The 18,931-nt window shown below is 46.4% G+C and overlaps 7 non-coding genes and 26 pseudogenes across 7 annotated transcripts; all 33 read right to left on the bottom strand.

Annotated features, from left to right (window-relative positions):
- Nucleotides 1–153: 153 nt before the first annotated feature.
- Nucleotides 154–272, bottom strand: LOC148262522 (5S ribosomal RNA; annotated as a pseudogene).
- A 204-nt stretch (nt 273–476) lies between these two features.
- Nucleotides 477–595, bottom strand: LOC148262521 (5S ribosomal RNA; annotated as a pseudogene).
- Nucleotides 596–1,508: 913 nt separating this feature from the next.
- LOC148262520 (5S ribosomal RNA) lies at nt 1,509–1,627 on the bottom strand (annotated as a pseudogene).
- Nucleotides 1,628–1,833: 206 nt separating this feature from the next.
- LOC148262519 (5S ribosomal RNA) lies at nt 1,834–1,952 on the bottom strand. The gene has a single exon (XR_015820904.1). It is a non-coding gene; the product is annotated as a 5S ribosomal RNA (ribosomal RNA).
- A 206-nt stretch (nt 1,953–2,158) lies between these two features.
- Nucleotides 2,159–2,277, bottom strand: LOC148262518 (5S ribosomal RNA; annotated as a pseudogene).
- A 205-nt stretch (nt 2,278–2,482) lies between these two features.
- LOC148262517 (5S ribosomal RNA) lies at nt 2,483–2,601 on the bottom strand (annotated as a pseudogene).
- A 995-nt stretch (nt 2,602–3,596) lies between these two features.
- Nucleotides 3,597–3,715, bottom strand: LOC148262516 (5S ribosomal RNA; annotated as a pseudogene).
- Nucleotides 3,716–4,278: 563 nt separating this feature from the next.
- Nucleotides 4,279–4,397, bottom strand: LOC148262515 (5S ribosomal RNA). Its single transcript, XR_015819946.1, has one exon. It is a non-coding gene; the product is annotated as a 5S ribosomal RNA (ribosomal RNA).
- A 209-nt stretch (nt 4,398–4,606) lies between these two features.
- LOC148262514 (5S ribosomal RNA) lies at nt 4,607–4,725 on the bottom strand (annotated as a pseudogene).
- An 881-nt stretch (nt 4,726–5,606) lies between these two features.
- LOC148262513 (5S ribosomal RNA) lies at nt 5,607–5,725 on the bottom strand (annotated as a pseudogene).
- A 205-nt stretch (nt 5,726–5,930) lies between these two features.
- On the bottom strand, nt 5,931–6,049 carry LOC148262512 (5S ribosomal RNA; annotated as a pseudogene).
- A 563-nt stretch (nt 6,050–6,612) lies between these two features.
- On the bottom strand, nt 6,613–6,731 carry LOC148262511 (5S ribosomal RNA). The gene has a single exon (XR_015820237.1). It is a non-coding gene; the product is annotated as a 5S ribosomal RNA (ribosomal RNA).
- Nucleotides 6,732–6,940: 209 nt separating this feature from the next.
- LOC148262510 (5S ribosomal RNA) lies at nt 6,941–7,059 on the bottom strand (annotated as a pseudogene).
- Nucleotides 7,060–7,907: 848 nt separating this feature from the next.
- LOC148262509 (5S ribosomal RNA) lies at nt 7,908–8,025 on the bottom strand (annotated as a pseudogene).
- A 205-nt stretch (nt 8,026–8,230) lies between these two features.
- Nucleotides 8,231–8,348, bottom strand: LOC148262508 (5S ribosomal RNA; annotated as a pseudogene).
- Nucleotides 8,349–8,908: 560 nt separating this feature from the next.
- On the bottom strand, nt 8,909–9,027 carry LOC148262507 (5S ribosomal RNA). The gene has a single exon (XR_015820821.1). It is a non-coding gene; the product is annotated as a 5S ribosomal RNA (ribosomal RNA).
- Nucleotides 9,028–9,232: 205 nt separating this feature from the next.
- On the bottom strand, nt 9,233–9,351 carry LOC148262506 (5S ribosomal RNA; annotated as a pseudogene).
- A 562-nt stretch (nt 9,352–9,913) lies between these two features.
- LOC148262505 (5S ribosomal RNA) lies at nt 9,914–10,032 on the bottom strand (annotated as a pseudogene).
- Nucleotides 10,033–10,591: 559 nt separating this feature from the next.
- Nucleotides 10,592–10,710, bottom strand: LOC148262504 (5S ribosomal RNA; annotated as a pseudogene).
- A 562-nt stretch (nt 10,711–11,272) lies between these two features.
- LOC148262503 (5S ribosomal RNA) lies at nt 11,273–11,391 on the bottom strand. Its single transcript, XR_015820285.1, has one exon. It is a non-coding gene; the product is annotated as a 5S ribosomal RNA (ribosomal RNA).
- Nucleotides 11,392–11,597: 206 nt separating this feature from the next.
- On the bottom strand, nt 11,598–11,716 carry LOC148262502 (5S ribosomal RNA; annotated as a pseudogene).
- Nucleotides 11,717–11,921: 205 nt separating this feature from the next.
- On the bottom strand, nt 11,922–12,039 carry LOC148262501 (5S ribosomal RNA; annotated as a pseudogene).
- Nucleotides 12,040–12,601: 562 nt separating this feature from the next.
- Nucleotides 12,602–12,720, bottom strand: LOC148262500 (5S ribosomal RNA; annotated as a pseudogene).
- Nucleotides 12,721–13,956: 1,236 nt separating this feature from the next.
- LOC148262499 (5S ribosomal RNA) lies at nt 13,957–14,075 on the bottom strand. The gene has a single exon (XR_015820801.1). It is a non-coding gene; the product is annotated as a 5S ribosomal RNA (ribosomal RNA).
- A 295-nt stretch (nt 14,076–14,370) lies between these two features.
- On the bottom strand, nt 14,371–14,489 carry LOC148262498 (5S ribosomal RNA; annotated as a pseudogene).
- Nucleotides 14,490–15,050: 561 nt separating this feature from the next.
- On the bottom strand, nt 15,051–15,169 carry LOC148262497 (5S ribosomal RNA; annotated as a pseudogene).
- Nucleotides 15,170–15,829: 660 nt separating this feature from the next.
- Nucleotides 15,830–15,948, bottom strand: LOC148262496 (5S ribosomal RNA; annotated as a pseudogene).
- Nucleotides 15,949–16,476: 528 nt separating this feature from the next.
- Nucleotides 16,477–16,595, bottom strand: LOC148262495 (5S ribosomal RNA; annotated as a pseudogene).
- Nucleotides 16,596–17,154: 559 nt separating this feature from the next.
- LOC148262494 (5S ribosomal RNA) lies at nt 17,155–17,273 on the bottom strand (annotated as a pseudogene).
- Nucleotides 17,274–17,834: 561 nt separating this feature from the next.
- On the bottom strand, nt 17,835–17,954 carry LOC148262493 (5S ribosomal RNA; annotated as a pseudogene).
- A 207-nt stretch (nt 17,955–18,161) lies between these two features.
- Nucleotides 18,162–18,280, bottom strand: LOC148262492 (5S ribosomal RNA; annotated as a pseudogene).
- A 208-nt stretch (nt 18,281–18,488) lies between these two features.
- On the bottom strand, nt 18,489–18,607 carry LOC148262491 (5S ribosomal RNA). The gene has a single exon (XR_015819530.1). It is a non-coding gene; the product is annotated as a 5S ribosomal RNA (ribosomal RNA).
- A 204-nt stretch (nt 18,608–18,811) lies between these two features.
- Nucleotides 18,812–18,929, bottom strand: LOC148262490 (5S ribosomal RNA; annotated as a pseudogene).
- Nucleotides 18,930–18,931: the final 2 nt, after the last annotated feature.

Raw genomic sequence — 18,931 nt, 5'->3', positions numbered from 1 at the left:
CCTCTCCTTCTCATTCTAATATCGATTAAAATGCCCCTGATTCTTGACTCATATTTGCGTATAAACGCGCGGTGACTCATATTTGCGAATAAATCTGCAGACCATAATTAAAGTCGAGCGTAACGTCGAACGACACATCTGAAAAAAAGAAAATGGGTGCAGCACGAGAACTTCCCAGGAGGTAACCCATCATTGTACTACTTTCGCCAAAGCACACTTAACTCCGGAGTTCTGATGGGATCCGGTGCATTTGTGCTGGTGTGACCGCACCTGTTTAATTTCGTGCTGAAAATACATACACTCCTTCTTCCCTCCTCGCCTCCCATCATTTGTTTCCTTGTGCGTTCACACTGGACCTCTCCTTCTCATTCTAATATCGATTAAAATGCCCCTGCTTCTTGACTCACATTTGCGTATAAACCAGCGGACCCTAGTTCTAGACGCGCGTAACGTCGAATGACCCGTCTGAAAAAAAATTGGTGCAACACGAGGACTTCCCAAGAGGTCACTCATCCGAGTACTAATCTCGCCCAAGCACACTTCACTGCGGAGTTCTGATGGGATCCGGTGCATTAGTGCTGGTATGATCGCACCTGTTTAATTTCGCGCTGCAAATACATAAACTCATTCCCCTTTCTTCCCCCTCCCGTCATTTGTTTCCTTGTGCGTGCGCACTGCACCTACCGTTCTCGTTCTACTATCAAGTAAAATACCACGGCGCCGTGACTCACATTTGCGAATAAACCTGAGGACCATAATTCAAGTCGCGCGTAACGTCGAACGAATCATCTGCAAAAAAATGGGTGCAACACGAGGACTTCCTAAGAAAATGGGTGAAATATAAGAACTTCGCAGAAGGTAACCCATGCTTGAACTACTCTCGCCCAAGCACCCTTACCTACGGAGTTCTGATAGAATCCGTTGCATTAGTGCTGGTATGATCGCACCTATTTCATTTCGTGCTGAAAATACATACACTCATTCTCCTTCCCTCCCCCTCCCATCAACTGTTTCCTTGTGCGTTCACACTGCACCTCTGCTTCTCGTTCCAATATCGATTAAAATGCCCCTGCTTCTTGACTCACATTTGCGTATAAACCAGCGGACCCTCGTTCCAGTCACGCGTAACGTCGAACGACCCATCTGAAAAAAAATTAGTGCGACGCGAGGACTTCCCAGGAGGTCACCCATCCGAGTACTACTCTCGCCAAAGCACACTTAATTGTAGAGTTCTGATGGGATCCAGTGCATTAGTGCTGGTATGATGCCATTTGTTTAATTTTGCGCTTCAAATACATACACTCCTTCTCTTTTCTTCCTCATCCCGTCATTTGTTTCCTTGTGCGTGCGCACTGCACCTCCCGTACTCGTTCTAATATCAAGTAAAATGCCACGGTGCCATGACTCACATTTGCGAATAAACCTGCGGACCATAAATCAAGTCGTGCGTAACGTCGAAATAATCATCTACAAAAAGATGGGTGCAACACGAGGACCTCCCAAGAAAATGGGTGAAATATAAGGACTTCGCAGGAGGTCACCCATCCGAGTACTTTTCTCTCCCAAGCACCCTTAACTGCGGAGTTCTGATAGAATCCGTTGCATTAGTGCTGGTATGATCCCTCATGTTTCATTCTGCACTGTAAATACATACACTCTTTCTCCTCCCATCCCCCCTCCCGTCATTTGTTTCCTTGTGCATGCACTCTGCATCTCTCTTTCTCGTTCTAATATCAAGTAATATGACCCGGCACCGTGACTCACCTTTGCAAATGAACCAGTGGTTTATAATTTCATTCGCGCGTAACGTCGAACAACCCATCCGAAAAAAAATAGGTGCAACACGAGGGCTTCCCAAGTGGTCACCCATCCGAGTACTACCCTCGCCCAAGCACACTTAACTGCGGAGTTCTGATGGGATCCGGAGTTTTGGTGCTGGTATGATCGCACCTATTTAATTTCGCACTGCAAATACATACACTCCTTCTCCTTTCTTCCCCCTCCGGTCATTTGTTTCCTTGTGCGTTCACACTTTACCTCTCATTCTCGTTCTAATATCGATTAAAATGCCCCTGATTCTTGACTCAAATTTGTGTATAAACCAGCGGACCCTAGTTCCAGATGCGCGTAACGTCGAACGACCCGTCTGAAAAAAAAATTAGTGCGAGACGAGGACTTCCCAGGAGGTCATCCATCCGAGTACTAATCTCACCCAAGCACACTTAACTACAGAGTTCTGATGGGATCCGGGGCTTTAGTGCTGGTATGATCGCACCTATTTAGTTTCGCGCTACAAATACATACACTCCTTCTCCTTTCTTCCCCCTCCCGTCATTTGTTTCCTTGTGCGTTCACACTTCACCTCTCATTCTCGTTCTAATATCGATTAAAATGCCCCTGCTTCTTGACTCACATTTGCGTATAAACCAGCGGACCTTAGTTCCAGATACGCGTAACGTCGAACGACCCATCTGAAAAAAAATTGGTGCAACACGAGGACTTCCCAGGAGGTCACCCATCCGAGTACTAATCTCGCCAAAGCACACTTCACTTCGGAGTTCTGATGGGATCCGGTGCATTATTGCTGGTATGATCGCACCTGTTTAATTTCGCGCTGCAAATACATAAACTCTTTCCCCTTTCTTCCCCTTCCCGTCATTTGTTTCCTTGTGCTTGCGCGCTGCACCTCCCGTTCTCGTTCTAATATCAAGTAAAATGCTACAGCGTCGTGACTCACATTTGCGAATAAACCTGAGGACCATAATTCAAGTCACGCGTAACGTCAAAAGAATCATCTGCAAAAAAATAGGTGCAACACGAGGACTTCACAAGAAAATGGGTGAAATATAAGGACTTCGTAGGAGGTAACCCACGCTAGTACTACTCTCCCCCAAGCACCCTTACCTACGGAGTTCTGATAGAATCCGTTGCATTAGTGCTGGTATGATCGCACCTGTTTCATTTCGTGCTGAAAATACATACACTCATTCTCCTTCCCTCCCCCTCCCATCAACTGTTTCCTTGTGCGTTCACACTGCACCTCTGCTTCTCGTTCCAATATCGATTAAAATGCCCCTGCTTCTTGACTCACATTTGCGTATAAACCAGCGGACCCTAATTCCAGTCGCGTGTAACGTCGAACGACCCGTCTGAAAAAAAAATTAGTGTGACACGAGGACTTCCCAGGAGGTCACCATAAATCAAGTCGCGCGTAACGTCGAAAGAATCATCTGCAAAAAGATGGGTGCAACACGAGGACCTCCCAAGAAAATGGGTGAAATATAAGGACTTCGCAGAAGGTCACCCATCCGAGTACTTTTCTCGCCCAAGCACCCTTAACTGCGGAGGTATGATAGAATCAGTTGCATTAGTGCTGGTATGATCCCTCATGTTTCATTCTGCATTGCAAATACATACACTATTTCACCTCCCATCCCCCCTCCCGTCATTTGTTTACTTGTGCGTGCACTCTGCATCTCTCTTTCTCGTTCTAATATCAAGTAATATGCCCCGGCACCGTGACTCACCTTTGCAAATGAACCAGCGGTTTATAATTCCATTCGCGCGTAACGTCGAACAACTCATCCGAGAAAAAAAAGGTGCAACACGAGGGCTTCCCAGGAGGTCACCCATCCGAGGACTATTCTCGCTCAAGCACACTTAACTGCGGAGTTCTGATGGAATCCGATGCATTAGTGCTGGTATGATCGCACCCGTTTAATTTCGCGCTGCAAATACATAAATTCCTTCTCCTTCCTTCCCCCTCCCATCATTTATTTCCTTGTGCGTGCGCACTGCACCTCCCGTGCTCGTTCTAATATCAAGTAAAATGCTACGGTACCGTGACTCACATTTGCGAATAAACTTGAGGACCATAATTCAAGTCGCGCGTATCGTCGAAAGAATCATCTGCAAAAAAATGGGTGCAACACGAGGACTTCCTGAGAAAATAGGTGAAATATAAGGACTTCGCAGGAGGTCACCCATCCTAGTGCTACTCTCGCCCAAACACCCCTAACTTGCGGAGTTCTGATAGAATCCGTTGCATTGGTGCTGGTATGATTGCTCATGTTTCATTCTGCGCTGTAAATACATACACTTTTTCTCCCTCCATCCCCCCTCCCGTCATTTGTTTCCTTGTGCGTGCACTTTGCATCTCTCCTTCTCGTTCTAATATCGATTAAAATGCCCCTGCTTCTTGACTCACATTTGTGTATAAACCAGTGGACCCTAGTTCCAGTCGCGCGTAACGTCGAACGACTCGTCTGAAAAAAAAAATTAGTGCGACACGAGGACTTCCCAGGAGGTCACCCATCCGAGTACTACTCTCGCCCAAGCACTATTATCTGCGGAGTTCTGATGGGATCTGGTGCATTAGTGCTGGTATGATCGCACCAGTTTAATTTCGCGCTGCAAATACATAAACTCCTTCTCCTTTCTTCCCCCTCCCGTCATTTGTTTCCTTGTGCGTGCGCACTGCACCTCTCGTTCTCGTTCAAATATCAAGTAAAATGCCATGGCACCGTGACTCACATTTGCGAATAAATCTGCGGACCATAATTAAAGTCGCGCGTAACGTCTAACGGCACATCTGAAAAAAAGAAAATGGGTGCAATACGAGAACTTCCTAGGAGGGAACCCATCATTGTACTACTTTTGCCAAAGCACACTTAACTTCGGAGTTCTGATGGGATCCGGTGCATTTGTACTGGTGTGACCGCACCTGTTTAATTTCGTGCTGAAAATACATACACACCTTCTTCCCTCCCCCCCCCATCATTTGTTTCCTTGTGCGTTCACACTGCACCTCTCCTTCTCGTTGTAATATCGATAAAAATGCCCCTGATTTTTGACTCACATTTGCGTATAAACCAGCGGACCATAGTTCCAATCGAGCGTAACGTCGAACGACCCATCTGAAAAAAAATTGTTGTGATACGAGGACTTCCCAAGAGGTCACCCATCCGAGTACTACTCTCGCCCAAGCACAATTAACTGCAGAGTTCTGCTGGGATCCAGTGCATTAGTGTTGGTATGATGCCACTTGTTTAATTTTGGGCTTCAAATACAGACACTCCTTCTCTTTTCTTCCTCCTCCCGTCATTTGTTTCCTTGTGCGTGCGCACTGCACCTCCCGTACTCGTTCTAATATCAAGTAAAATGCCATGGGGACGTGACTCAAATTTGCGAATAAACCTGCGGACCATAAATCAAGTCGCGCTTAACGTCGAAAGAATCATCTACAAAAAGATGGGTGCAACACGAGAACCTTCCAAGAAAATGGGTGAAATATAAGGACTTCACTGGAGGTCACCCATCCGAGTACTTTTCTCGCCCAAGCACCCTTAACTGCGGAGTTCTGATAGAATCCGTTGCATTAGTCCTGGTATGATCCCTCATGTTTCATTCTGCACTGTAAATACATACACTCTTTCTCCTTCCATCCCCCCTCCCGTCATTTGTTTCCTTGTGCGTGCACTCTGCATCTCTCTTTCTCGTTCTAATATCAAGCAATATGCCCCGGCACCGTGACTCACCTTTGCAAATGAACCAGCGGATTATAATTCTATTCGCGCATAACGTCGAACAACCCATCCGAAAAAAAATAGGTGCAACACGAGGGCTTCCCAAGTGGTCACCCATCCGAGTAATACCCTCGCCCAAGCACACTTAACTGCGGAGTTCTTATGGGATCCGGAGCTTTAGTGCTAGTATGATCGCACCTGTTTAATTTCGCGCTGCAAATACATACACTCCTTCTCCTTTCTTCCCCCTCCCGTCATTTGTTTCCTTGTGCGTTCACACTTCACCTCTCATTCTCGTTCTAATATCGATTAAAATGCCCCTGCTTCTTGACACACATTTGCGTTTAAACCAGCGGACCCTAGTTCCAGACGCGCGTAACGTCGAACGACCCGTCTGAAAAAAAATTGGTGCGACACGAGGACTTCCGAGGAGGTCACCCATCCGAGTACTAATCTCGCCCAAGCACACTTAACTGCGGAGTTCTGATGGGATCCGGTGCATTAGTGATGTTATGATCGCACCTGTTTAATTTCGCGCTGCAAATACATAAACTCATTCTCCTTTCTTCCCCCTCCCGCCATTTGTTTCCTTGTGCGTGCGCACTGCACCTCCCGTGCTGGTTCTAATATCAAGTAAAATGCTACGGTGCCGTGACTCACATTTGCGAATAAACCTGAGGACCATAATTCAAGTCGTGCGTATCGTCGAAAGAATCATCTGCAAAAAAATGGGTGCAACACGCGGATTTTCTAAGAAAATGGGTGAAATATAAGGACTTCGCAGGAGGTCACCCATCCTAGTGCTACTCTCGCCCAAACACCCCTAACTTGCGGAGTTCTGATAGAATCCGTTGCATTGGTGCTGGTATGATTGCTCATGTTTCATTCTGCGCTGTAAATACATACACTTTTTCTCCCTCCATCCCCCCTCCCGTCATTTGTTTCCTTGTGCGTGCACTCTGCATCTCTCCTTCTCGTTCTAATATCGATTAAAATGCCCCTGCTTCTTGACTCACATTTGTGTATAAACCAGTGGACCCTAGTTCCAGTCGCGCGTAACGTCGAACGACTCGTCTGAAAAAAAAAATTAGTGCAACACGAGGACTTCCCAGGAGGTCACCCATCCGAGTACTACTCTCGCCCAAGCACTATTATCTGCGGAGTTCTGATGGGATCTGGTGCATTAGTGCTGGTATGATCGCACCAGTTTAATTTCGCGCTGCAAATACATAAACTCCTTCTCCTTTCTTCCCCCTGCCGTCATTTGTTTCCTTGTGCGTGCGCACTGCACCTCTCGTTCTCGTTCAAATATCAAGTAAAATGCCATGGCACCGTGACTCACATTTGCGAATAAATCTGCGGACCATAATTAAAGTCGCGCGTAACATCGAACGGCATATCTGAAAAAAAGAAAATGGGTGCAATACGAGAACTTCCTAGGAGGGAACCCATCATTGTACTACTTTCGCCAAAGCACACTTAACTTCGGAGTTCTGATGGGATTCGGTGCATTTGTACTGGTGTGACCGCACCTGTTTAATTTCGTGCCCCTCCCATCATTTGTTTCCTTCTGTGTTCACACTGTACCTCTCCTTCTCGTTGTAATATCGATAAAAATGCCCCTGATTTTTGACTCACATTTGCGTATAAACCAGCGGACCATAGTTCCAATCGCGCGTAACGTCGAACGACCCATCTGAAAAAAAATTGTTGCGATACGAGGACTTCCCAACAGGTCACCCATCCGAGTACTACTCTCGCCCAAGCACAATTTACTGCAGAGTTCTGATGGGATCCAGTGCATTAGTGTTGGTATGATGCCACTTGTTTAATTTTGCGCTTCAAATACATACACTCCTTCTCTTTTCTTCCTCCTCCCATCATTTGTTTCCTTGTACGTGCGCACTGCACCTCCCGTACTCGTTCTAATATCAAGTAAAATGCCACGGGGACGTGACTCAAATTTGCGAATAAACCTGCGGACCATAAATCAAGTCGCGCGTAACGTCGAAAGAATCATCTGCAAAAAGATGGGTGCAACACGAGGACCTTCCAAGAAAATGGGTGAAATATAAGGACTTCACTGGAGGTCACCCATCCGAGTACTTTTCTCGCCCAAGCACCCTTAACTGCGGAGTTCTGATAGAATCCGTTGCATTAGTGCTGGTATGATCCCTCATGTTTCATTCTGCACTGCAAATACATACACTTTTTCTCCTTCCCCCCTCCCGTCATTTGTTTCCTTGTGCGTGCACTCTGGATCTCTCTTTCTCGTTCTAATATCAAGTAATATACCCCGGCACTGTGACTCACCTTTGCAAATGAACCAGCAGTTTATAATTCCATTCGCGCGTAACGTCGAACAACACATCCGAAAAAAAATAGGTGCAACACGAGGGCTTCCCAAGTGGTCACCCATCCGAGTACTACCCTCGCCCAAGCACACTTAACTGCGGAGTTCTGATGGGATCCGGAGCTTACTGCTGGTATGATCGCACCTATTTAATTTCGCGCTGCAAATACATACACTCCTTCTCCTTTCTTCCCCCTCCCGTCATTTGTTTCCTTGTGCGTTCACACTTCACCTCTCATTCTCGTTCTAATATCGATTAAAATGCCCCGGATTCTTGACTCACATTTGCGTATAAACCAGTGGACTATAGTTCCAGTCGCGCGTAATGTCGAACGACCTATCTGAAAAAATATTGTTGCGATACGAGGACTTCTCAAGAGGTCACCCATCCGAGTACTACTCTCGCCCAAGCACACTTAACTGCAGAGTTCTGATGGGATCCAGTGTATTAGTGCTGGTATGATGCCACTTGTTTAATTTTGCGCTCCAAATACATACACTCCTAATCTTTTCTTCCTCCTCCCGTCATTTGTTTCTTTGTGCGTGCGCACTGCACCTCCTGTACTCGTTCTAATATCAAGTAAAATGCCACGACGCCGTGACTCACATTTGCGAATAAACCTGCGGACCATAAATCAAGTCGCGCGTAACGTCGAAAGAATCATCTACAAAAAGATGGGTGCAACACGAGGACCTCCCAAGAAAATGTGTGAAATATAAGGACTTCGCAGGAGGTCACCCATCCGAGTACTTTTCTCGCCCAAGCACCCTTAACTATGGAGTTCTGATAGAATCCGTTGCATTAGTGCTGGTATGATCCCTCATGTTTTATTCTGCACTGCAAATACATACACTCTTTCTCCTTCCATCCCCCCTCCCGTCATTTGTTTCCTTGTGCGTGCACTCTGCATCTCTCTTTCTCGTTCTAATTTCAAGTAATATGCCCCGGCACCGTGACTCACCTTTGCAAATGAACTAGCGGTTTATAATTCCATTCGCGCGTAACGTCGAACAACCCATCCGAAAAAAATAGGTGCAACACGAGGGCTTCCCAAGTGGTCACCCATCCGAGTACTACTCTCGCCCAAGCACACTTAACTTCGGAGCTCTGATGGGATCCGGAGCTTTAGTGCTGGTATGATCGCACCTTTTTAATTTTGCCCTGCAAATACATACACTCCTTCTCCTTTCTTCCTCATCCCGTCATTTGTTTCCTTGTGCATTCACACTTCACCTCTCATTCTCGTTCTAATATCAATTAAAATGCCCCTGCTTCTTGACTCACATTTGCGTATAAACCAGCGGACCCTAGTTCCAGACGCGCGTAATGTCGAACGACCCGTCTGAAAAAAAATTAGTGCGACACGAGGACTTCCCAGGAGGTCACCCATCCGAGTACTAATCTCGCCCAAGCACAATTCACTGCGGAGTTCTGATTGGATCCAGTGCATTAGTGCTGGTATGATCGCACCTGTTTAACTTTGCGCTCCAAATACATAAACTCATTCCCCTTTCTTCCCCCTCCCGTCATTTGTTTCCTTTTGCGTGCGCACTGCACCTCCCGTTCTCGTTCTAATATCAAGTAAAATGCTACAGCGCCGTGACTCACATTTGCGAATAAACCTGAGGACCATAATTCAAGTCGCGCGTATCGTCAAAAGAATCATCTGCAAAAAAATGGGTGCAACACGAGGACTTCCTAAGAAAATGGGTGAAATATAAGGACTTCGCAGGAGGTCACCCATCCTAGTGTTTCTCTCGCCCAAGCACCCTTAACTTGCGGAGTTCTGATAGAATCCGTTGCATTGGTGCTGGTATGATTGCTCATGTTTCATTCTGCGCTGCAAATACATACACTTTTTCTCCCTCCATCCCCCCTCCCGTCATTTGTTTCCTTGTGCGTGCACTCTACACCTCTCTTTCTCGTTCTAATATCAATTAAAATGCCCCTGCTTCTTGACTCACATTTATGTATAAACCAGTGGACCCTAGTTCCAGTCGCGCGTAACGTCGAACGACCCGTCTGAAAAAAAAATTAGTGCGACACGAGGACTTCCCAGGAGGTAACCCATCCGAGTACTACTCTCGCCCAAGCACACTTAAATGCAGTGTTCTGATGGGATCTGGTGCATTAGTGCTGGTATGATCACAGCTGTTTAATTTTGCGCTGCAAATACATAAACTCATTCCCCTTTCTTCCCCCTCCCGTCATTTGATTCCTTGTGCGTGCGCACTGCACCTCCCGTTCTCGTTCTAATATCAAGTAAAATTCTACAGCGCCGTGACTCACATTTGCGAATAAACCTGAGGACCATAATTCAAGTCGCGCGTAACGTCGAAAGAATCATCTGCAAAAAAATGGGTGCAACACGAGGACTTCATAAGAAAATGGGTGAAATATAAGGACTTCGCAGGAGGTAACCTATGCTTGTACCACTCTCGCCCAAGCACCCTTACCTACGGAGTTCTGATAGAATCCGTAGCATTAGTGCTGGTATGATCGCACCTGTTTCATTTCGTGCTGAAAATTCATACACTACTTCTCCTTCCCTCCCCCTCCCATCAATTGTTTCCTTGTGCGTTCACACTGCACCTCTCCTTCTCGTTCTAATATCGATTAAAATGCCCCTGCTTCTTGACTAACAATTGCGTATAAACCAGCGGACCCCAATTCCAATCGCGCGTAACGTCGAACGAGCCGTCTGAAAAAAAATTTGTGCGACACGAGGACTTCCCAAGAGGTCACACATCTGAGTACTACTCTCGCCCGAGCACACTTAACTGCGGAGTTCTAATAGGATCCGGTGCATTAGTGCTGGTATGATCGCACCAGTTTAATTCTGCGCTGCAAATACATAAACTCCTTCTCCTTTCTTCCCCTTCCCGTCATTTGTTTCCTTGTGCATGCGCACTGCACCTCCCGTGCTTATTCTAATATCAAGTAAAATACTACGGTGCCGTGACTCACATTTGCGAATAAACCTGAGGACCATAATTCAAGTCGCGCGTATCGTCGAAAGAATCATCTGCAAAAAAATGGGTGCAACGCGAGGACTTCCTAAGAAAATGGGTGAAATATAAGGACTTCGCAGGAGGTCACCCATTCTAGTGCTACTCTCGCCCAAGCACCCTTAACTTGCGGAGTTCTGATAGAATCCGTTGCATTGGTGCTGGCATGATTGCTCATGTTTTATTCTGGGCTGTAAATACATACACTTTTTCTCCCTCCATCCCCCCTCCTGTCATTTGTTTCCTTGTGCGTGCACTCTGCATCTCTTCTTCTCGCTCTAATATCGATTAAAATGCCCCTGCTTCTTGACTCACATTTGCGTATAAACCAGTGGACCCCCGTTCCAGTCGCGCTTAACGTCGAACGACCCGTCTGAAAAAAAAATTAGTGCGACACGAGGACTTCCCAGGAGGTCACCCATCCGAGTACTACTCTCGTCCAAGCACAATTAACTGCGGAGTTCTGATGGGATCCGGTGCATTAGTGCTGGTATGATCGCACCCGTTTAATTTTGCACTGCAAATACATAAACTCTTTCTCCTTCCATCCCCCCTCCCGTCATTTGTTTCCTTATGCGTGCACTCTGCATCTCTCTTTCTCGTTCTAATATCAAGTAATATGCCCCGGCACCGTGACTCACCTTTGCAAATAAACCAGCGGTTTATAATTCCATTCGCGCGTAACGTCGAACAACCCATCCAAAAAAAAATAGGAGCAACACGAGGGCTTCCCAGGTGGTCACCAATCCGAGTACTACTCTCGCCCAAACACATTTAACTGCGGAGTTCTGATGGGATCCGGAGCTTTAGTGCTGGTATGATCGCACCTATTTAATTTCGCGCTGCAAATACATACACTCCTTCTCTTTTCTTCCCCCTCCCGTCATTTGTTTCCTTGTGCGTTCACACTTCACCTCTCATTCTCGTTCTAATATCGATTGAAATGCCCCTGCTTCTTGACTCACATTTGCGTATAAACCAGCGGACCATAGTTCCAGACGCGTGTAACGTCGAACAACCCGTCTGAAAAAAAATTGGTGCGACACGAGGACTTCCCAGGAGGTCAACCATCCGAGTACTAATCTCGCCAAGCACACTTAACTGCGGAGTTCTGATGGGATCCGGGGCTTTAGTGCTGGTATGATCGCACCTGTTTAATTTCGCGCTGCAAATACATACACTCCTTCACCTTTCTTCCTCCTCCCGTCATTTGTTTTCTTGTGCTTTCACACTTCACCTCTCATTCTCGTTCTAATATCGATTAAAATGCCCCTGCTTCTTGACTCACATTTGCGTATAAACCAGCGGACCCTAGTTCCAGATGCGCGTAACGTCGAACGACCCGTCTGAAAAAAAAAAATTAGTGCGACACGAGGACTTCACAAGAAAATTGGTGAAATATAAGGACTTCGCAGGAGATAACACATGCTAGTACTACTCTCGCTCAAGTACCCTTACCTACGGAGTTCTGATAGAATCCGTTGCATTAGTGTTGGTATGATCGTACCTGTTTCATTTCGTGCTGAAAATACATACACTCCTTCTCCTTGCCTCCCCCTCCCATCAATTGTTTCCTTGTGCGTTCACACTGAACATCTCCTTCTCGTTCTAATATCGATTAAAATGCTCCTGCTTTTTGACTCACATTTGAGTATAAACCAGCGGACCCTAGTTCCAGTCGCGCGTAACGTCGAAGGACCTGTCTGAAAAAAAATTGGTGCGACATGAGGACTTCCCAGGAGGTCACCTATCTGAGTACTACTCACGCCCAAGCACACTTAACTGCGGAGTTTTGATGGGATCCGGTGCATTAGTGCTGGTATGATCGCACCCGTTCAATTCAGCGCTGCAAATACATAAACTCATTCTCCTTTCTTGCCCCTCCCGTCATTTGTTTCCTTGTGCGTGCGCACTGCACCTCCCGTGCTCGTTCTAATATCAAGTAAAATGCTACGGTGCCGTAACTCACATTTGCGAATAAACCTGAAGACTATAATTCAAGTCGCGCGTATCGTCGAAAGAATCATCTGCAAAAAAATGGGTGGAACACGAGGACTTCCTAAAAAAATGGGTGAAATATAAGGACTTCGCAGGAGGTCACCCATCCTAGTGCTACTCTCGCCCAAGCACCCTTAACTTGCGGAGTTCTGATAGAATCCGTTGCATTGGTGCTGGTATGATTGCTCATGTTTCATTCTGTGCTGCAAATACATACACTTTTTCTCCCTCCACCCCCCCTCCCGTCATTTGTTTCCTTGGGCGTGCACTCTGCATCTCTCCTTCTCGTTCTAATATCGATTAAAATGCCCCTGATTCTTGACTCACATTTGCGTATAAACCAGCGGACCAAAGTTCCAGTCGTGCGTAACGTCGAACGACCCATCTGAAAAAAAATTGTTGCGATATGAGGACTTCCCAAGAGGTCACCCATCCAAGTGCTACTCTCACCCAAGCACACTTAACTGCAGAGTTGTGATGGGATCCAGTGCATTAGTGCTGGTATGATGCCACTTGTTTAATTTTGCGCTTCAAATACATACACTCCTCTTTTATTCCACCTCCCGTCATTTGTTTCCTTGTGCGTGCGCACTGCACCTCCCGTACTCGTTCTAATATCAAGTAAAATGTCACGGCGCCGTGACTCAAATTTGCGAATAAACCTATGGACCATAAATCAAGTCGCGCGTAACGTCGAAAGAATCATCTGTAAAAAATGGGTGCAACACGAGGACCTCCCAAGAAAATGGGTGAAATATAAGGACTTCGCAGGAGGTCACCCATCCGAGTACTTTTCTCGCCCAAGCACCCTTAACTGCGGAGTTCTGATAGAATTCGTTGCATTAGTGCTGGTATGATCTCTCATGTTTCATTCTGCACTGCAAATACATACACTCTTTCTCCTCCCATCCATCCTCCCGTCATTTGTTTCCTTGTGCGTGCACTCTGCATCTCTCTTTCTCGTTCTAATATCAAGTAATATGCCCCAGCACCGTGACTCAACTTTGCAAATGAACCAGTGGTTTATAATTCCATTCGCGCGTAACGTCGAACAACCCATCTGAAAAAAAATAGGTGCAACACGAGGGCTTCCCAAGTGGTCACCCATCCGAGTACTACCCTCGCCCAAGCACACTTAACTGCGGAGTTCTGATGGGATCCAGAGCTTTAGTGCTGGTATGATCGCACCTGTTTAATTTCGCACTACGAATACATACACTCCTTCTCCTTTCTTTCCCCTCTGGTAATTTGTTTCCTTGTGCGTTCACACTTCACCTCTCATTCTCGTTCTAATATCGATTAAAATGCCCCTGCTTCTTGACTCACAATTGCGCATAAACCAGCGGACCCTAGTTCCAGTCGCACCTCTCATTCTCGTTCTAATATCGATTAAAATGCCCCTGCTTCTTGACTCACAATTGCGCATAAACCAGCGGACCCTAGTTCCAGTCGCGCGTAACGTCGAACGACCCGTTTGAAAAAAAATTGGTGCGACACGAGGACTTCCCAAGAGGTCACCCATCCGAGTACTACTCTCGCCCAAGCACACTTAACTGCGGAGTTCTTATGGGATCCGGTGCATTAGTGCTGGAATTATTTCACCTGTTTAATTTTGCGCTGCAAATACATAAACTCATTCCCCTTTCGTCCCCCTCCCGTCATTTGTTTCCTAGTGCGTGCGCACTGCAGCTCCCGTTCTCATTCTAATATCAAGTAAAATGCTACAGCGCCGTGACTCACATTTGCGAATTAACCTGAGGACCATAATTCAAGTGCGCGTAACGTCGAAAGAATCATCTGCAAAAAAATGGGTGCAACACGAGGACTTCCTAAGAAAATGGGTGAAATATAAGGACTTCGCAGGAGGTCACCCATCCTAGTGTTTCTCTCGCCCAAGCACCCTTAACTTGCGGAGTTCTGATAGAATCCGTTGCATTGGTGCTGGTATGATTGCTCATGTTTCATTCTGCGCTGCAAATACATACACTTTTTCTCCCTCCATCCCCCCTCCCGTCATTTGTTTCCTTGTGCGTGCACTCTGCACCTCTCTTTCTCGTTCTAATATCAATTAAAATGCCCCTGCTTCTTGACTCACATTTATGTATAAACCAGTGGACCCTAGTTCCAGTCGCGCGTAACGTCGAACGACCCGTCTGAAAAAAAAATTAGTGCGACACGAGGACTTCCCAGGATGTCACCCATCCGAGTACTGCTCTCGCCCAAGCATACTTAACTGCGGAGTTTTGATGGGATCCGGTGCATTAGTACTGGTATGATCGCACATGTTTAATTTCGCGCTGCAAATACATAAACTCATTCTCCTTTCTTTCCCCTCCCGTCATTTGTTTCCTTGTGCGTGCGCACTGCACCTCTCGTTCTCGTTCAAATATCAAGTAAAATGCCACGGCACCGTGACTCACATTTGCGAATAAATCTACGGACCATCATTAAAGTCGCGCGTAACGTCGAACGGCACATCTGAAAAAAAGAAAATTGGTGCAACACGAGAACTTCCCAGGAGGTAACCCATCATTGCACTACTTTCGCCAAAGCACACTTAACTGCATAGTTCTGATGGGATCTGCAAAAAAATGGGTGCAACACGAGGACTTCCTAAGAAAATGGGTGAAATATAAGGACTTCGCAGGAGGTCACCCATCCTAGTGCTACTCTCACCCAACCACCCTTAACTTGCGGAGTTCTGATAGAATCCGTTGCATTGGAGCTGGTATGATTGCTCATGTTTCATTCTGCGCTGCATACACTTTTTCTCCCTCCATCCCCCCTCCCGTAATTTGTTTCCATGTGCGTGCACTCTGCATCTCTCCTTCTCGTTCTAATATCGATTAAAATGCCCCTGCTTCTTGACTCATATTTACGTTTAAACCAGTGGACCCTAGTTCCAGTCGCGCGTAACGTCGAACGACCCGTCTGAAAAAAAAAATTAGTGCGACACGAGGACTTCCCAGGAGGTCACCCATCCGAGTACTAATCTCGCCCAAGCACACTTAACTGCGGAGTTTTAATAGAATCCGGTGCATTAGTGCTGGTATGATCGCACCTATTTAATTTCACGCTGCAAATACATAAACTCCTTCTCCTTTCTTCCCCCTCCCGTCATTTGTTTCCTTGTACGTGCGCAATGCACCTTACGTTCTCATTCAAATATCAAGTAAAACGGCGCCGTGACTCACATTTGCGAATAAACCTGAGGACCATAATTCATCTGCAAAAAAATGGGTGCAACACAAGGACTTCACAAGAAAATGGGTGAAATATAAGGACTTCGCAGGAGGTAACCCATGCTAGTACTACTCTCGCCCAAGCACCATTACCTACGGAGTTCTGATAGAATCCGAAGCATTGGTGCTGGTATGATTGCACCTGTTTCATTTCGTGCTGAAAATACATACACTCCTTCTCTTTCCCTCCCCCTCCCATCAATTGTTTCATTGTGCGTTCACACTGCACCTCTCCTTCTCGTTCTAATATCGATTAAAATGCCCCTGCTTCTTGACTCACATTTGCGTATAAACCAGCGGACCATAGTTCCAGTCGCGCGTAACGTCGAACGACCCGTCTGAAAAAAAATTGGTGCGACACAAGGACTTCCCAAGAGGTCACCCATCCGAGTACTACTCTCGGCCAAGCAAACTTAACTGCAGAGTTCTGATGGGATCCAGTGCATTAGTGCTGGTATGATCGCACCCGTTTAATTCCGCGCTGCAAATACATAAACTCCTTCTCCTTTCTTCCCCCTCCCGTCATTTGTTTCCTTGTACGAGCGCAATGCACCTTATGTTCTCATTCAAATATCAAGTAAAATGCCACGGCGCCGTGACTCACATTTGCGAATAAACCTGAGGACCATAATTCAAGTCGCGCGTAATGTCGAAAGAATCATCTGTAAAAAAATGAGTGCAACACAAGGACTTCACAAGAAAATGGGTGAAATATAAGGACTTCGCACGAGGTAACCCATGCTAGTACTACTCTCGCCCACGCACCATTACCTACGGAGTTCTGATAGAATCCGAAGCATTGGTGCTGGTATGATCGCACCTGTTTCATTTCGTGCTGAAAATACATACACTCCTTCTCTTTCCCTCCCTCTCCCATCAATTGTTTCATTGTGCGTTCACACTGCACCTCTCCTTCTCGTTCTAAGATCGATTAAAATGCCCCTGCTTCTTGACTCACATTTGCGTATAAACCAGTGGACCATAGTTCCAGTCGCGCGTAATGTCGAACAACCCGTCTGAAAAAAAATTGGTGCGACACAAGGACTTCCCAAGAGGTCACCAATTCGAGTACTACTCTCGCCAAAGCACACTTAACTGCGGAGTTCTGACGGGATCCGGTGCATTAGTGCTGGTATGATCGCACCCGTTTAATTCCGCACTGCAAATACATAAACTCCTTCTCCTTTCTTCCCCCTCCCGTCATTTCTTTCCTTGTGCGTGCGCACTGCACCTCCCGTGCTCGTTCTAATATCAAGTAAAATACTACGGTGTCGTGACTCACATTTGCGAATTAACCTGAGGACCATAATTCAAGTCGCGCGTAACGTCGAAAGAATCATCTGTTAAAAAATGGGTGCAACACGAGGACTTCAGAAGAAAATGGGTGAAATATAAGGACTTTGCACGAGGTAACCCATGCTAGTACTACTCTCGCCCAAGCACCTTACCTACGGAGTTCTGATAGAATCCGATGCATTAGTACTGGTATGATCGCACCTGTTTCATTTCATGCTGAAAATACATACACTCTTTCTCCTTCCCTCCCCCTCCCGTCATTTGTTTCCTTGTGCGTGCACTCTGCATCTCTCCTTCTCGTTCTAATACCGATTAAAATGCCCCTACTTCCTGACTCACATTTGCATATAAACCAGGGGACCCTAGTTGCAGTCGCACATAACGTCGAACGACCCGTCTGAAAAAAAAAAATTAAGGCGACACGAGTACTTCCCAGGAGGTCACCCATCCGGGTACTACTCTCGCCCAAGCACCTTTAACTTGCGGAGTTCTGATAGAATCCGTTGCATTGGTGCTGGTATGATTGCTCATGTTTCATTCTGCGCTGCAAATACATATACTTTTTCTACTTCCATCCCCCCTCCCGTCATTTGTTTCCTTGTGCGTGCACTCTGCATCTCTCTTTCTCGTTCTAATATCAATTAAAATGCTCCTGCTTCTTGACTCACATTTGCGTATAAACCAGTGGACCCTTGTTCCAGTCGCGCGTAACGTCGAACGACCCGTCTGAAAAAAAAATTAATGCAACACGAGGATTTCCCAAGAGGTAACCCATTCGAGTACTACTCTCGCCCAAGCATACTTAACTACGGAGTTCTGATGGGATCCGGTGCATTAGTGCTGGTATGATCGAACCTGTTTAATTTCGCGCTGCAAATACATAAACTCCTTCTCCTTTATTCCCCCTCCCGTCATTTGTTTCCTTGTGCGTGCGCACTGCACCTCTCGTTCTCGCTCAAATATCAAGTAAAATGCCACGGCGCCGTGACTCACATTTGCGTATAAATCTGCGGACCATAATTAAGGTCGCGCGTAAGGTCGAACGACACATCTGAAAAAAAAAAATGGGTGCGACACGAGGACTTCCCAAGAGGTCACCCATCCGAGTACTACTCTCGCCCATGCACACTTAACTGCGGAGTTCTGATGGGATCCGGTGCATTTGTGCTGGTGTGACCGCACCTGTTTAATTTCGTGCTGAAAATACATACACTCCCTCTTCCCTCCCCCCCTCCCATCATTTGTTTCCTTGTGCGTTCACACTGCACCTCTCCTTCTCGTTCTAATATCGATTAAAATGCCCCTAATTCTTGACTCACATTTGCGTATAAACCAGCGGACCATAGTTCTAGTCGCGCGTAACGTCGAACAACCCATCTGAAAAAAAATTATTGCGATACGAGGACTTCCCAAGAGGTCACCCATCCAAGTACTACACTCGCCCAAGCACACTTAACTGTAGAGTTCTGATGGGATCCAGTGCATTAGTGCTGGTATGATGCCACTTG

Source organism: Carica papaya, chromosome 5 (assembly GCF_054855325.1).
Source record: "Carica papaya isolate Zhongbai chromosome 5, ASM5485532v1, whole genome shotgun sequence".
In the NCBI taxonomy this organism is placed as follows: domain Eukaryota; kingdom Viridiplantae; phylum Streptophyta; class Magnoliopsida; order Brassicales; family Caricaceae; genus Carica; species Carica papaya.
This window is presented reverse-complemented; position numbering and strand designations above follow the sequence as displayed.